Source organism: Acanthaster planci, unplaced genomic scaffold, assembly GCF_054643075.1.
Source record: "Acanthaster planci isolate LZ-2023a unplaced genomic scaffold, COTS_SCS Contig141, whole genome shotgun sequence".
NCBI classification, from domain to species: Eukaryota; Metazoa; Echinodermata; class Asteroidea; order Valvatida; family Acanthasteridae; genus Acanthaster; species Acanthaster planci.
This window is the reverse complement of record NW_028257762.1, coordinates 1-15,242: the sequence shown is the minus strand read 5'-3', so window position 1 is coordinate 15,242 and position 15,242 is coordinate 1. Positions and strand designations below refer to the sequence as shown.

At 39.4% G+C, this 15,242-nt stretch overlaps 2 long non-coding RNA genes across 2 annotated transcripts; both read right to left on the bottom strand.

The window, feature by feature from the left end:
• Positions 1–398: 398 nt before the first annotated feature.
• On the bottom strand, positions 399–3,269 carry LOC147795169 (uncharacterized). The gene is made up of 2 exons (XR_015424097.1): positions 3,088–3,269; positions 399–2,074 (listed from the first exon to the last, which is right to left on the bottom strand). It is a non-coding gene; the product is annotated as an uncharacterized LOC147795169 (long non-coding RNA).
• Positions 3,270–9,221: 5,952 nt separating this feature from the next.
• LOC147795168 (uncharacterized) lies at positions 9,222–12,092 on the bottom strand. The gene is made up of 2 exons (XR_015424096.1): positions 11,911–12,092; positions 9,222–10,897 (listed from the first exon to the last, which is right to left on the bottom strand). It is a non-coding gene; the product is annotated as an uncharacterized LOC147795168 (long non-coding RNA).
• Between the last annotated feature and the right edge of the window lie 3,150 nt (positions 12,093–15,242).

Genomic DNA, 15,242 nt, shown 5'->3' with positions numbered 1-15,242 from the left:
ATTGCACCTGAGACACTTTGTGCCTCAGGTGCTAGTTAACGCGCTACTTGCAGCACAGCATTTACCTGAGGCACGTCCATTACCTCCTGTATTTCAAGCATTGATGCATTCACATACATGCACCTGAGATGACACGGCATTTCCATTACTTCATGTACATCAAGCAACGAAACAAGTGACAGAGGTGACATTCTTAGGAAAAGTTTAGGCACCAGCAGACTAACGCCTAACACCGCAATGTTTGACATGTATGCGATGCGCACGGACCACACAAAGTAAATCTTAGTTGGCTTCTATTCACATAAAGATTATACATTTTATGCATTGACATGATTATTATCACTGGGTGGCAGTTGCAAGCATAGAATGTGAGTATATTAAAAGCAGTGTTAGGAACATTTCTAATATACATTCAATCACATGATTTATTTCTTGTTTATGCATGTAGTAGCTATAAAAGATCTGGATAAAATGTGGTATTTGAAATGGTACAGAACATGATTGATTGATATAACTACCACTTTGTATCTCAATTACAGACTTAAAAAAAACAAACTTGGCACAAAATGCTCCAAACTGCCTGAAGAATCCAAGATAATGGATTATTTTCCTGTAGTGTTTCAATCCCAGTAGACATGAATCAAATGTAAGGCTGTAGGGAAACGCACTTAGCTAGATTGCATTCAGTTACAAATGGGTTAAAACACAAGCAAATTTGACTGAATAAATTGGGTGACTGAGAGGTTAAAGTTGAAACAATCAGCTTTTTCAAACAAAAGTCGGCCGACCAGTGTTGGAAACTGACAAAAAATACTATACTTTTCTGGTGCTATTATTTTACAGGATCAAATTTTGAATGTAAATTTCCATCATTTCAATGAGGTACTACGTGAAATGACTGTAGTTTTGTTTGAAGTTTTGCTTGCCCATGTACATTCCCTTAACACTCCCAGTTAAATTAACAGTTGAAATTATCAGTTTCACTTGACGTATTCGATATAAAATATTACAAAACTTCTCAAAAACTTTGAAACTTTTCAACACTTAACTTTTCATGAAACACTTATTAAAAACTATTAGTTGGCATTGGTTAATATTTTCTCATTACTGAATATGGATGCCTTCCTCTTTGTTTGGAAGACCCTCTAAAATATTTTTAAATGTTATATACCCTTTCATTACATTATTTATAAGAGAATTTTGATTTGTCCAGTTAACTTGTTCTTGTTTTCTAAATGCGTAATGACAGACATGAATTATGAATTAGAAGAGATCAAGGTAGTGAGTCTTTCTGGCAAATTAAAACTGAATTGAAACCAGAATGAGGGTCAGTATAATTTGGGGGTTTGTCAGTGTCACAAAAGGGTAGGGATATGTCTCACAATAGTGTCCACCATTCCCACCAAACATTCAACTGACAAGTTGTGGCTGTTTAAATGTCACGTTAACCATAAAGCAAACCACTGCACAGAAATCCAAAACAGGTTTTAAGTATCTTGTTTTGTGTTCATGGAAATGCATTTGTCACAGATGAGAAATACACCTAACATCCATTCCCCTGAAAAAAAATCTCTGCATTTCAATGTTGTTTTTTCTGTGTCCAATTCAGTTTCATATTGCATGAAATCCTCACACTTAATAAAGAAGCAAATGTTGTAATCACAATTTGCCAACACGAAAAAATCTGTTAAAAGTCATGCACTGAGTCTCTCCTGATTGACATGCAACTTTGGAAAGTCGTTTATCTAACGATAAAGATCTGACCCTGCTACCTGTATGGTCAATCCTAATTAACAGTATAGGTTACTCCAGACTTTGGCATGTCTTTCACCATTCTGCCCAGCAGAAAATGCTGCAGGAATTTGAGCATGACGGAGTATCCATGTGGATATTCGAAGTCAAGGATGTAGTATCCATGCAGTAAAGTGAGTATCCTCCGCTTGACTGGTTTTTGTCCATACACTTCAACCATGGTTCTTTGAAAGCTTACAACGTGTGCTCCAGTTGGTACCTTGTCATCCATGCTGATCACGAGGGTCGGGGAATTTTGTGTGTTGTCAATTTTCTCACCAACCTGCATTATCACCAAGAAAATTAATTTATGAAATGTGCATTTGGATTGTCAAGCAGTTTACAGGGAACTTTTTTACTGTCCACTGTTGTCAGCACAGCCACTTTGGTTTCAGCAAACAAACACCTGTGTAGACACCCATATTGCTTCCTCAACTATGGAACAAGAAGGTGTGGGATTTTTTCCATCCTATGCAAATTGTGTTGCTCATCATAGGTATGAAACAGTTTACTCAAAAGAGAAACTGTCGCACTTGATTTAGATTTAATCTAATTCTACTGAAGAAAATGTGTAAAGATCTGTATTTCATGTAACAAATATCAAGTGGCTTTAAATTATGAAATGAAATCGGGAGGAAAATTATTGCATGAAAAAATCTAGACTTTTCCAGTTCCTTCTGTTTGAAATCCCCCTGCTTGTCAAGGAAAATGCGTGCGTAATGACAATGAACATATGCAGAGAATTTGGAGAAACTTAAAAGGAAATGGAACAATAAAATAAAGGGGGATGGCTCACAAAATTACAAATGTAATCTTGTAATAATAGCTGTCCTATTTCATTCTGTGCCACTCTGTATTTGAACAGCCTCCTGAGAAATTCAGCGCGGGATCTATAATGAACAATTTGTTACAGGGAACAATTATAAGCCCCCCCCCAAAAAAAACACTTTCTACAGCGGTGGCCACATACAATGGAGGGGGCCTCAACCTGGGCAACCTAGCCTACATATACTTGTTTATAAACGACCTGTGTCGTTTATCCTTCGACAGAAGGTGTTTAACTAACGTTTGGGCCCATACCTACCAATATCTGATCTAGGCTAGGCCTATACATGGGAACAGTTCCATTCTTTCCCTGCATGACCTTTGCATACGTGCGGCCGTGCACGGGTAAACATAGCGTTGGGATCGGTCATAAGACCTAACGTTAGGGTCACAGTGAATCCCAGCAAGTAAAATCTGTTTCTCCCACAGTAAGAAACAGTTGAACCTAATGCAAACTGCTTGAATACTTACTCTCAAATTTCTCGATGACATCATCGGACATGTCCTGTTCCCGACGGAAAGCACACAATTCTTCTGTTGTCTTCGTCTTCAGTTCTCCGATCAACGACGCCATGATACTCGCATGTGTACGTGTGCAATCGTGTCAACAACATACAAACGGCCGCCGGTGCATGTAGTATGCTATAACGTACATGTACGTATGTGTACATGTACATACGCGCCCGCGTACCTGTGTCATATTTCATGCCAGGACTGTTTTTCATACGCGGCAGGAAAAATGATCCGGTTAAAGGCTATACTCCTGAAATACAAAACGGCACTTTGTTACTTGGCAAAAGAAACGAACAGTCTAGAGCCTCCTTCACATGACCAATGCAAGATGGATTTATATGAAAAATACTGGACTAGAAAGTACTAATAAAAGGGGAAAAAAGTATGAATTAATACGCGAAGTGTTTCCTGTCACGTGATCAAAAGGGCGGCACGTGATACATCAGGCGTCTCAGGTGATGAAATTCCCCCACTTTAGGCTTTGATGATGTGCCCTGCTGCCGAGGTTAGGCTTGGGCTAATCGCTGCTCATAATGAAGATGGCTTGCCAAAATATAGCTCAGCGTTTCTTCGGTGGGCTAATAAATTAGGGTTCACAGGCCACGATCGCCGCAGTGGAGAAATATTATTCTTTATCAATATATTAAATCAAATATTATTCTTTATCAATTCCGGTGCATAATTAACCATTCAAGAGCTGGAAATACGTGCCCCATTAGGTAAGAGCAGACTCACTAGCTACAGGCATCGAACCACTGCTTCATGTGGAGTAAACCAAGTCTTGTAGTTGTTAAGTATCACGTACCTTGTTTTATTACTTAGACAATTTAAGAGCATCATGGATGTATGGGTGGCATATTCACTTAAGGTTCTAAATCCTATTGTTTCCAACACATGCAAAGCCAAAGCCACAGGCAGGGACGTCGGCACGTCGAGTTATAAAACATATTATGTTTACCAGGTAGGCCTACGCATTACGTACATGTATGAACATATACTGGTGCCTCATGTTAGATCAAATTCACTACAGGTAACTAATATGCTTCAAGTACGTTGGTGCTGCAGTGCTTCAAGCATATGAATCCCATCATGTGTCAATTGCTACTTTTCAGGTGCAGCGAGTTTATACTGGTGCACTTCTGGTACCTACAAGAGTGCTTCAAGCATTTTATGTGCCATTGAATGAACCTCAGGTGTCAACATATTGCCACTTGAACGATTCAGGTGTAGCAAGTTTATATTGGTGCGCAAATACAGGTGCATGAGATTAGATCAAATGCACTTCAGGTAACTAAAAATGTGCTTCAAGCACGTTAGGTGCCATTGAATGAACCTCAGGTGTCAACATATTGCCACTTGAACGATTGAGGTGCAGTGAATTTATATTGGTGCGCAAATACAGGTACATGAAATAAGACCAAATGCACTTCTGGTACCAACAAGAGTGCTTCAAGCATGTTATGTGCCATTGAATGAACCTCAGGTGTCAACATATTGCCACTTGAACGATTCAGGTGCAGCAAGTTTATATTGGTGCGCAAATACAGGTGCATGAGGTGAGATCAAATGCATTTCTGGTACCTACAAGAGTGCTTCAAGCACGTTAGGTGCCATTGAATAAACCTCAGGTGTCAACATATTGCCATTTGAACGATTCAGGTGCAGCAAATTTATATTGGTGCGCAAATACGGGTGCATGAGATTAGATCAAATGCACTTCAGGTACCTGAAAGTGTGCTTCAAGCACATTAGGTGCCATTGAATAAACCTCAGGTGTCAATATATTGCCACTTGAACGATTGAGGTGCAGTGAGTTTATATTGGTGCCCAAATGCAGGTGCATGAGGTGAGATCAAATGCACTTCAGGTACCTAAAAGTGTGCTTCAAGCACGTTAGGTGCCATTGAATGGACCACTGGAACGATTCAGGTGCAGCGAGTTTATGCTGGTGAGAACGTATAGGTGCATGAGGTGAGATCAAATGCACTTCAGGCACTAAAAGTATGCTTCAAGCATTTGAAGTGTTTTGGTTGAAATGTTTACTTTCACCTCACATGAGTCAGGTGTCCGCATGTTCTCACTTAATCGCCTCAAGTGCAATAAGTACTAAGTCACATGCACATGCAAGTGCACGAAGTGCGTGCAATTTTTACAGTGTATCTATTCATATAAGTTTCATATCCAATTTTGCTGTAGTTAGGGAATCATCTGCAAAAGAAAGTGTGAGTTTTTGCGCATCTGCCTCCTGTTTTGCGTCATTCCCGCTTAGTCTGCGCTATACTGTCCCTCTTACCGCCCAGAGAATGCTTTATATATTTGACCATAAAAGGTCTAAAAATTGTCCAAATCTACCAGTCCTGGTTTCATCTAAATGGCCACATGTTCCTCTATCTATTTATATAAGTTTCATATCCATATTTTTAGTAGTTAGCGAAATATCTGCAAAAGGAAGTTGGAGTTCTCGTCCGACTGCGTGATATTTTTACATAATTTGGACTTTCCGCTATGCCATTCCAATTATCGAACGGAGAATGCTTCGTATGTATGACCATAAAAGGTCCAAAAATTGTCTACATTTACCAATCGTGGTGTCATCTGAAAGCGCACATGTTTATCTATCTATTCAAATAAGTTTCATATCGAATTTTGCTGTAGTTAGGGAATCATCTGCAAAAGAAAGTGTGAGTTTTTGCGCATCTGCCTCCTGTTTTGCGTAATACCCGCTTAGTCTGCGCTATACTGGCCCTCTTACAGCACAGACAATGTTTCATATATTCGAGCATAAAAGGTCTAAAAATTGTCCAAATTCACCAGTCTTGGTTTCATCTAAATAGCCACATGTTCCTCTCTCTATCAATATAAGTTTCATATCCATATTTGTAGTAGTTAGCGAAATATCTGCAAAAGGAAGTTGGAGTTCTCGTCCGACTGCGTGATATTTTTACATAATTTGGACTTTCCGCTATGCCATTCCAAATCTCGAACGGAGAATGCTTCATATGTATGACCATAAAAGGTCCAAAAATTGTCTACCTTTACCAATCTTGGTGTCATCTGAAAGCCCACATGTTCATCTATCTATTCATATAACTTTGATATCCAGTTTTGCTGTAGTTAAGGAATCATCTGCAGAAGGAAGGGTGAGTTTTTGCGCGTCTGCCTCCTGTTTTGCGTAATTCCCGCTGAGTCTTCGCTATACTGTCCCTCTTACCGCCCAGAGAATGCTTCATATATTCGACCATAAAAGGTCTAAACATTGTCCAAATCTACCAGTCCTGGTTTCATCTAAATGGCCACATGTTCCTCTATCTATTTATATAAGTTTCATATCCATATTTTTAGTAGTTAGCGAAATATCTGCAAAAGGAAGTTGGAGTTCTCGTCCGACTGCGTGATATTTTTACGTAATTTGGACTTTCCGCTATGCCATTCCAATTCTCGAACGGAGAATGCTTCGTATGTATGACCATAAAAGGTCCAAAAATTGTCTACATTTACCAATCGTGGTGTCATCTGAAAGCGCACATGTTTATCTATCTATTCAAATAAGTTTCATATCGAATTTTGCTGTAGTTAGGGAATCATCTGCAAAAGAAAGTGTGAGTTTTTGCGCATCTGCCTCCTGTTTTGCGTAATACCCGCTTAGTCTGCGCTATACTGGCCCTCTTACAGCACAGACAATGTTTCATATATTCGAGCATAAAAGGTCTAAAAATTGTCCACATTCACCAGTCTTGGTTTCATCTAAATAGCCACATGTTCCTCTCTCTATCAATATAAGTTTCATATCCATATTTGTAGTAGTTAGCGAAATATCTGCAAAAGGAAGTTGGAGTTCTCGTCCGACTGCGTGATATTTTTACATAATTTGGACTTTCCGCTATGCCATTCCAAATCTCGAACGGAGAATGCTTCATATGTATGACCATAAAAGGTCCAAAAATTGTCTACCTTTACCAATCTTGGTGTCATCTGAAAGCCCACATGTTCATCTATCTATTCATATAACTTTGATATCCAGTTTTGCTGTAGTTAAGGAATCATCTGCAGAAGGAAGGGTGAGTTTTTGCGCGTCTGCCTCCTGTTTTGCGTAATTTCCGCTGAGTCTTCGCTATACTGTCCCTCTTACCGCCCAGAGAATGCTTCATATATTCGACCATAAAAGGTCTAAACATTGTCCAAATCTACCAGTCCTGGTTTCATCTAAATGGCCACATGTTCCTCTATCTATTTATATAAGTTTCATATCCATATTTTTAGTAGTTAGCGAAATATCTGCAAAAGGAAGTTGGAGTTCTCGTCCGACTGCCTGATATTTTTACGTAATTTGGACTTTCGGCTATGCCATTCCAATTCTCGAACGGAGAATGCTTCATATGTATGACCATAAAAGGTCCAAAAATTGTCTACATTTACCAATCTTGGTGTCATCTGAAAGCGCACATGTTCATCTATCTATTCAAATAAGTTTCATATCCAATTTTGCTGTAGTTAGGGAATCATCTGCAAAAGAAAGTGTGAGTTTTTGCGCATCTGCCTCCTTTTTTGTGTAACTCCCGCTTAGTCTGCGCTATGCTGGCCCTCTTACCGCCCAGAGAATGCTTTATATATTCGACCATAAAAGGTCTAAAAATTGTCCAAATCTACCAGTCTTGGTTTCATCGAAATAGCCACATGTTCCTCTCTCTATCTATATAAGTTTCATATCCATATTTGTAGTAGTTAGCGAAATATCTGCAAAAGGAAGTCGGAGTTCTCGTCCGACTGCATGATATTTATACATAATTCGGACTTTCCGCTATGCCATTCCAAATCTCGAACGGAGAATGCTTCATATGTATTACCATAAAAGGTCCAAAAATTGTCTACATTTACCAGTCTTGGTGTCATCTGAAAGCGCACATGTTCATATACACTGTAAAAATGCGCTGCACGTGATGCACTTGTAGACTAGCGGCTATTTGTCCCAGAATCATGAACGCCTCATGCACTTAGTTTTATGCACCTTAGGTGTTAGACGGCCAACTAGTGCACGTTTACTAGCACATACTGACTAGCACGTATTTGGCCCAGAATCATGAACACCTGAGGCACTATTGCACTTCAGGTGCTATTTTCCTAGCACATAACGACTAGCACGTATTTGTCCCAGAATCATGAACACCTGAGGCACCATTGCACTTCAGGTGCTATTTTCCTAGCACATAACGACTAGCACGTATTTGTCCCAGAATCATGAACACCTGAGGCACCATTGCACTTCAGGTGCTATTTTCCTAGCACATAAAGACTAGCACGTATTTGTCCCAGAATCATGAACACCTGAGGCACTATTGCACTTCAGGTGCTATTTTCCTAGCACATAACGACTAGCACGTATTTGTCCCAGAATCATGAACACCTGAGGCACCATTGCACTTCAGGTGCTATTTTCCTAGCACATAACGACTAGCACGTATTTGTCCCAGAATCATGAACACCTGAGGCACCATTGCACTTCAGGTGCTATTTTCCTAGCACATAAAGACTAGCACGTATTTGTCCCAGAATCATGAACACCTGAGGCACCATTGCACTTCAGGTGCTATTTTCCTAGCACATAAAGACTAGCACGTATTTGTCCCAGAATCATGAACACCTGAGGCACCATTGCACTTCAGGTGCCAGTTTCTCAAATAGCACTTACTAGCACCAATTGCACCTGAGACACTTTGTGCCTCAGGTGCTAGTTAACGCGCTACTTGCAGCACAGCATTTACCTGAGGCACGTCCATTACCTCCTGTATTTCAAGCATTGATGCATTCACATACATGCACCTGAGATGACACGGCATTTCCATTACTTCATGTACATCAAGCAACGAAACAAGTGACAGAGGTGACATTCTTAGGAAAAGTTTAGGCACCAGCAGACTAACGCCTAACACCGCAATGTTTGACATGTATGCGATGCGCACGGACCACACAAAGTAAATCTTAGTTGGCTTCTATTCACATAAAGATTATACATTTTATGCATTGACATGATTATTATCACTGGGTGGCAGTTGCAAGCATAGAATGTGAGTATATTAAAAGCAGTGTTAGGAACATTTCTAATATACATTCAATCACATGATTTATTTCTTGTTTATGCATGTAGTAGCTATAAAAGATCTGGATAAAATGTGGTATTTGAAATGGTACAGAACATGATTGATTGATATAACTACCACTTTGTATCTCAATTACAGACTTAAAAAAAACAAACTTGGCACAAAATGCTCCAAACTGCCTGAAGAATCCAAGATAATGGATTATTTTCCTGTAGTGTTTCAATCCCAGTAGACATGAATCAAATGTAAGGCTGTAGGGAAACGCACTTAGCTAGATTGCATTCAGTTACAAATGGGTTAAAACACAAGCAAATTTGACTGAATAAATTGGGTGACTGAGAGGTTAAAGTTGAAACAATCAGCTTTTTCAAACAAAAGTCGGCCGACCAGTGTTGGAAACTGACAAAAAATACTATACTTTTCTGGTGCTATTATTTTACAGGATCAAATTTTGAATGTAAATTTCCATCATTTCAATGAGGTACTACGTGAAATGACTGTAGTTTTGTTTGAAGTTTTGCTTGCCCATGTACATTCCCTTAACACTCCCAGTTAAATTAACAGTTGAAATTATCAGTTTCACTTGACGTATTCGATATAAAATATTACAAAACTTCTCAAAAACTTTGAAACTTTTCAACACTTAACTTTTCATGAAACACTTATTAAAAACTATTAGTTGGCATTGGTTAATATTTTCTCATTACTGAATATGGATGCCTTCCTCTTTGTTTGGAAGACCCTCTAAAATATTTTTAAATGTTATATACCCTTTCATTACATTATTTATAAGAGAATTTTGATTTGTCCAGTTAACTTGTTCTTGTTTTCTAAATGCGTAATGACAGACATGAATTATGAATTAGAAGAGATCAAGGTAGTGAGTCTTTCTGGCAAATTAAAACTGAATTGAAACCAGAATGAGGGTCAGTATAATTTGGGGGTTTGTCAGTGTCACAAAAGGGTAGGGATATGTCTCACAATAGTGTCCACCATTCCCACCAAACATTCAACTGACAAGTTGTGGCTGTTTAAATGTCACGTTAACCATAAAGCAAACCACTGCACAGAAATCCAAAACAGGTTTTAAGTATCTTGTTTTGTGTTCATGGAAATGCATTTGTCACAGATGAGAAATACACCTAACATCCATTCCCCTGAAAAAAAATCTCTGCATTTCAATGTTGTTTTTTCTGTGTCCAATTCAGTTTCATATTGCATGAAATCCTCACACTTAATAAAGAAGCAAATGTTGTAATCACAATTTGCCAACACGAAAAAATCTGTTAAAAGTCATGCACTGAGTCTCTCCTGATTGACATGCAACTTTGGAAAGTCGTTTATCTAACGATAAAGATCTGACCCTGCTACCTGTATGGTCAATCCTAATTAACAGTATAGGTTACTCCAGACTTTGGCATGTCTTTCACCATTCTGCCCAGCAGAAAATGCTGCAGGAATTTGAGCATGACGGAGTATCCATGTGGATATTCGAAGTCAAGGATGTAGTATCCATGCAGTAAAGTGAGTATCCTCCGCTTGACTGGTTTTTGTCCATACACTTCAACCATGGTTCTTTGAAAGCTTACAACGTGTGCTCCAGTTGGTACCTTGTCATCCATGCTGATCACGAGGGTCGGGGAATTTTGTGTGTTGTCAATTTTCTCACCAACCTGCATTATCACCAAGAAAATTAATTTATGAAATGTGCATTTGGATTGTCAAGCAGTTTACAGGGAACTTTTTTACTGTCCACTGTTGTCAGCACAGCCACTTTGGTTTCAGCAAACAAACACCTGTGTAGACACCCATATTGCTTCCTCAACTATGGAACAAGAAGGTGTGGGATTTTTTCCATCCTATGCAAATTGTGTTGCTCATCATAGGTATGAAACAGTTTACTCAAAAGAGAAACTGTCGCACTTGATTTAGATTTAATCTAATTCTACTGAAGAAAATGTGTAAAGATCTGTATTTCATGTAACAAATATCAAGTGGCTTTAAATTATGAAATGAAATCGGGAGGAAAATTATTGCATGAAAAAATCTAGACTTTTCCAGTTCCTTCTGTTTGAAATCCCCCTGCTTGTCAAGGAAAATGCGTGCGTAATGACAATGAACATATGCAGAGAATTTGGAGAAACTTAAAAGGAAATGGAACAATAAAATAAAGGGGGATGGCTCACAAAATTACAAATGTAATCTTGTAATAATAGCTGTCCTATTTCATTCTGTGCCACTCTGTATTTGAACAGCCTCCTGAGAAATTCAGCGCGGGATCTATAATGAACAATTTGTTACAGGGAACAATTATAAGCCCCCCCCCAAAAAAAACACTTTCTACAGCGGTGGCCACATACAATGGAGGGGGCCTCAACCTGGGCAACCTAGCCTACATATACTTGTTTATAAACGACCTGTGTCGTTTATCCTTCGACAGAAGGTGTTTAACTAACGTTTGGGCCCATACCTACCAATATCTGATCTAGGCTAGGCCTATACATGGGAACAGTTCCATTCTTTCCCTGCATGACCTTTGCATACGTGCGGCCGTGCACGGGTAAACATAGCGTTGGGATCGGTCATAAGACCTAACGTTAGGGTCACAGTGAATCCCAGCAAGTAAAATCTGTTTCTCCCACAGTAAGAAACAGTTGAACCTAATGCAAACTGCTTGAATACTTACTCTCAAATTTCTCGATGACATCATCGGACATGTCCTGTTCCCGACGGAAAGCACACAATTCTTCTGTTGTCTTCGTCTTCAGTTCTCCGATCAACGACGCCATGATACTCGCATGTGTACGTGTGCAATCGTGTCAACAACATACAAACGGCCGCCGGTGCATGTAGTATGCTATAACGTACATGTACGTATGTGTACATGTACATACGCGCCCGCGTACCTGTGTCATATTTCATGCCAGGACTGTTTTTCATACGCGGCAGGAAAAATGATCCGGTTAAAGGCTATACTCCTGAAATACAAAACGGCACTTTGTTACTTGGCAAAAGAAACGAACAGTCTAGAGCCTCCTTCACATGACCAATGCAAGATGGATTTATATGAAAAATACTGGACTAGAAAGTACTAATAAAAGGGGAAAAAAGTATGAATTAATACGCGAAGTGTTTCCTGTCACGTGATCAAAAGGGCGGCACGTGATACATCAGGCGTCTCAGGTGATGAAATTCCCCCACTTTAGGCTTTGATGATGTGCCCTGCTGCCGAGGTTAGGCTTGGGCTAATCGCTGCTCATAATGAAGATGGCTTGCCAAAATATAGCTCAGCGTTTCTTCGGTGGGCTAATAAATTAGGGTTCACAGGCCACGATCGCCGCAGTGGAGAAATATTATTCTTTATCAATATATTAAATCAAATATTATTCTTTATCAATTCCGGTGCATAATTAACCATTCAAGAGCTGGAAATACGTGCCCCATTAGGTAAGAGCAGACTCACTAGCTACAGGCATCGAACCACTGCTTCATGTGGAGTAAACCAAGTCTTGTAGTTGTTAAGTATCACGTACCTTGTTTTATTACTTAGACAATTTAAGAGCATCATGGATGTATGGGTGGCATATTCACTTAAGGTTCTAAATCCTATTGTTTCCAACACATGCAAAGCCAAAGCCACAGGCAGGGACGTCGGCACGTCGAGTTATAAAACATATTATGTTTACCAGGTAGGCCTACGCATTACGTACATGTATGAACATATACTGGTGCCTCATGTTAGATCAAATTCACTACAGGTAACTAATATGCTTCAAGTACGTTGGTGCTGCAGTGCTTCAAGCATATGAATCCCATCATGTGTCAATTGCTACTTTTCAGGTGCAGCGAGTTTATACTGGTGCACTTCTGGTACCTACAAGAGTGCTTCAAGCATTTTATGTGCCATTGAATGAACCTCAGGTGTCAACATATTGCCACTTGAACGATTCAGGTGTAGCAAGTTTATATTGGTGCGCAAATACAGGTGCATGAGATTAGATCAAATGCACTTCAGGTAACTAAAAATGTGCTTCAAGCACGTTAGGTGCCATTGAATGAACCTCAGGTGTCAACATATTGCCACTTGAACGATTGAGGTGCAGTGAATTTATATTGGTGCGCAAATACAGGTACATGAAATAAGACCAAATGCACTTCTGGTACCAACAAGAGTGCTTCAAGCATGTTATGTGCCATTGAATGAACCTCAGGTGTCAACATATTGCCACTTGAACGATTCAGGTGCAGCAAGTTTATATTGGTGCGCAAATACAGGTGCATGAGGTGAGATCAAATGCATTTCTGGTACCTACAAGAGTGCTTCAAGCACGTTAGGTGCCATTGAATAAACCTCAGGTGTCAACATATTGCCATTTGAACGATTCAGGTGCAGCAAATTTATATTGGTGCGCAAATACGGGTGCATGAGATTAGATCAAATGCACTTCAGGTACCTGAAAGTGTGCTTCAAGCACATTAGGTGCCATTGAATAAACCTCAGGTGTCAATATATTGCCACTTGAACGATTGAGGTGCAGTGAGTTTATATTGGTGCCCAAATGCAGGTGCATGAGGTGAGATCAAATGCACTTCAGGTACCTAAAAGTGTGCTTCAAGCACGTTAGGTGCCATTGAATGGACCACTGGAACGATTCAGGTGCAGCGAGTTTATGCTGGTGAGAACGTATAGGTGCATGAGGTGAGATCAAATGCACTTCAGGCACTAAAAGTATGCTTCAAGCATTTGAAGTGTTTTGGTTGAAATGTTTACTTTCACCTCACATGAGTCAGGTGTCCGCATGTTCTCACTTAATCGCCTCAAGTGCAATAAGTACTAAGTCACATGCACATGCAAGTGCACGAAGTGCGTGCAATTTTTACAGTGTATCTATTCATATAAGTTTCATATCCAATTTTGCTGTAGTTAGGGAATCATCTGCAAAAGAAAGTGTGAGTTTTTGCGCATCTGCCTCCTGTTTTGCGTCATTCCCGCTTAGTCTGCGCTATACTGTCCCTCTTACCGCCCAGAGAATGCTTTATATATTTGACCATAAAAGGTCTAAAAATTGTCCAAATCTACCAGTCCTGGTTTCATCTAAATGGCCACATGTTCCTCTATCTATTTATATAAGTTTCATATCCATATTTTTAGTAGTTAGCGAAATATCTGCAAAAGGAAGTTGGAGTTCTCGTCCGACTGCGTGATATTTTTACATAATTTGGACTTTCCGCTATGCCATTCCAATTATCGAACGGAGAATGCTTCGTATGTATGACCATAAAAGGTCCAAAAATTGTCTACATTTACCAATCTTGGTGTCATCTGAAAGCGCACATGTTCATCTATCTATTCAAATAAGTTTCATATCCAATTTTGCTGTAGTTAGGGAATCATCTGCAAAAGAAAGTGTGAGTTTTTGCGCATCTGCCTCCTGTTTTGCGTAATACCCGCTTAGTCTGCGCTATACTGGCCATCTTACAGCACAGAGAATGTTTCATATATTCGAGCATAAAAGGTCTAAAAATTGTCCAAATCCACCAGTCTTGGTTTCATCTAAATAGCCACATGTTCCTCTCTCTATCAATATAAGTTTCATATCCATATTTGTAGTAGTTAGCGAAATATCTGCAAAAGGAAGTTGGAGTTCTCGTCCGACTGCGTGATATTTTTACATAATTTGGACTTTCCGCTATGCCATTCCAAATCTCGAACGGAGAATGCTTCATATGTATGACCATAAAAGGTCCAAAAATTGTCTACATTTACCAATCTTGGTGTCATCTGAAATCCCACATGTTCATCTATCTATTCATATAACTTTCATATCCAGTTTTGCTGTAGTTAAGGAATCATCTGCAAAAGAAAGTGTGAGTTTTTGTGCATCTGCCTCCTGTTTTGCGTAATTCCCGCTTAGTCTGCGCTATACTGTCCCTCTTACCACCCAGAGAATACTTTATATATTTGACCATAAAAGGTCCAAACATTGTCCAAATCTACCAGTCCTGGTTTCATCTAAA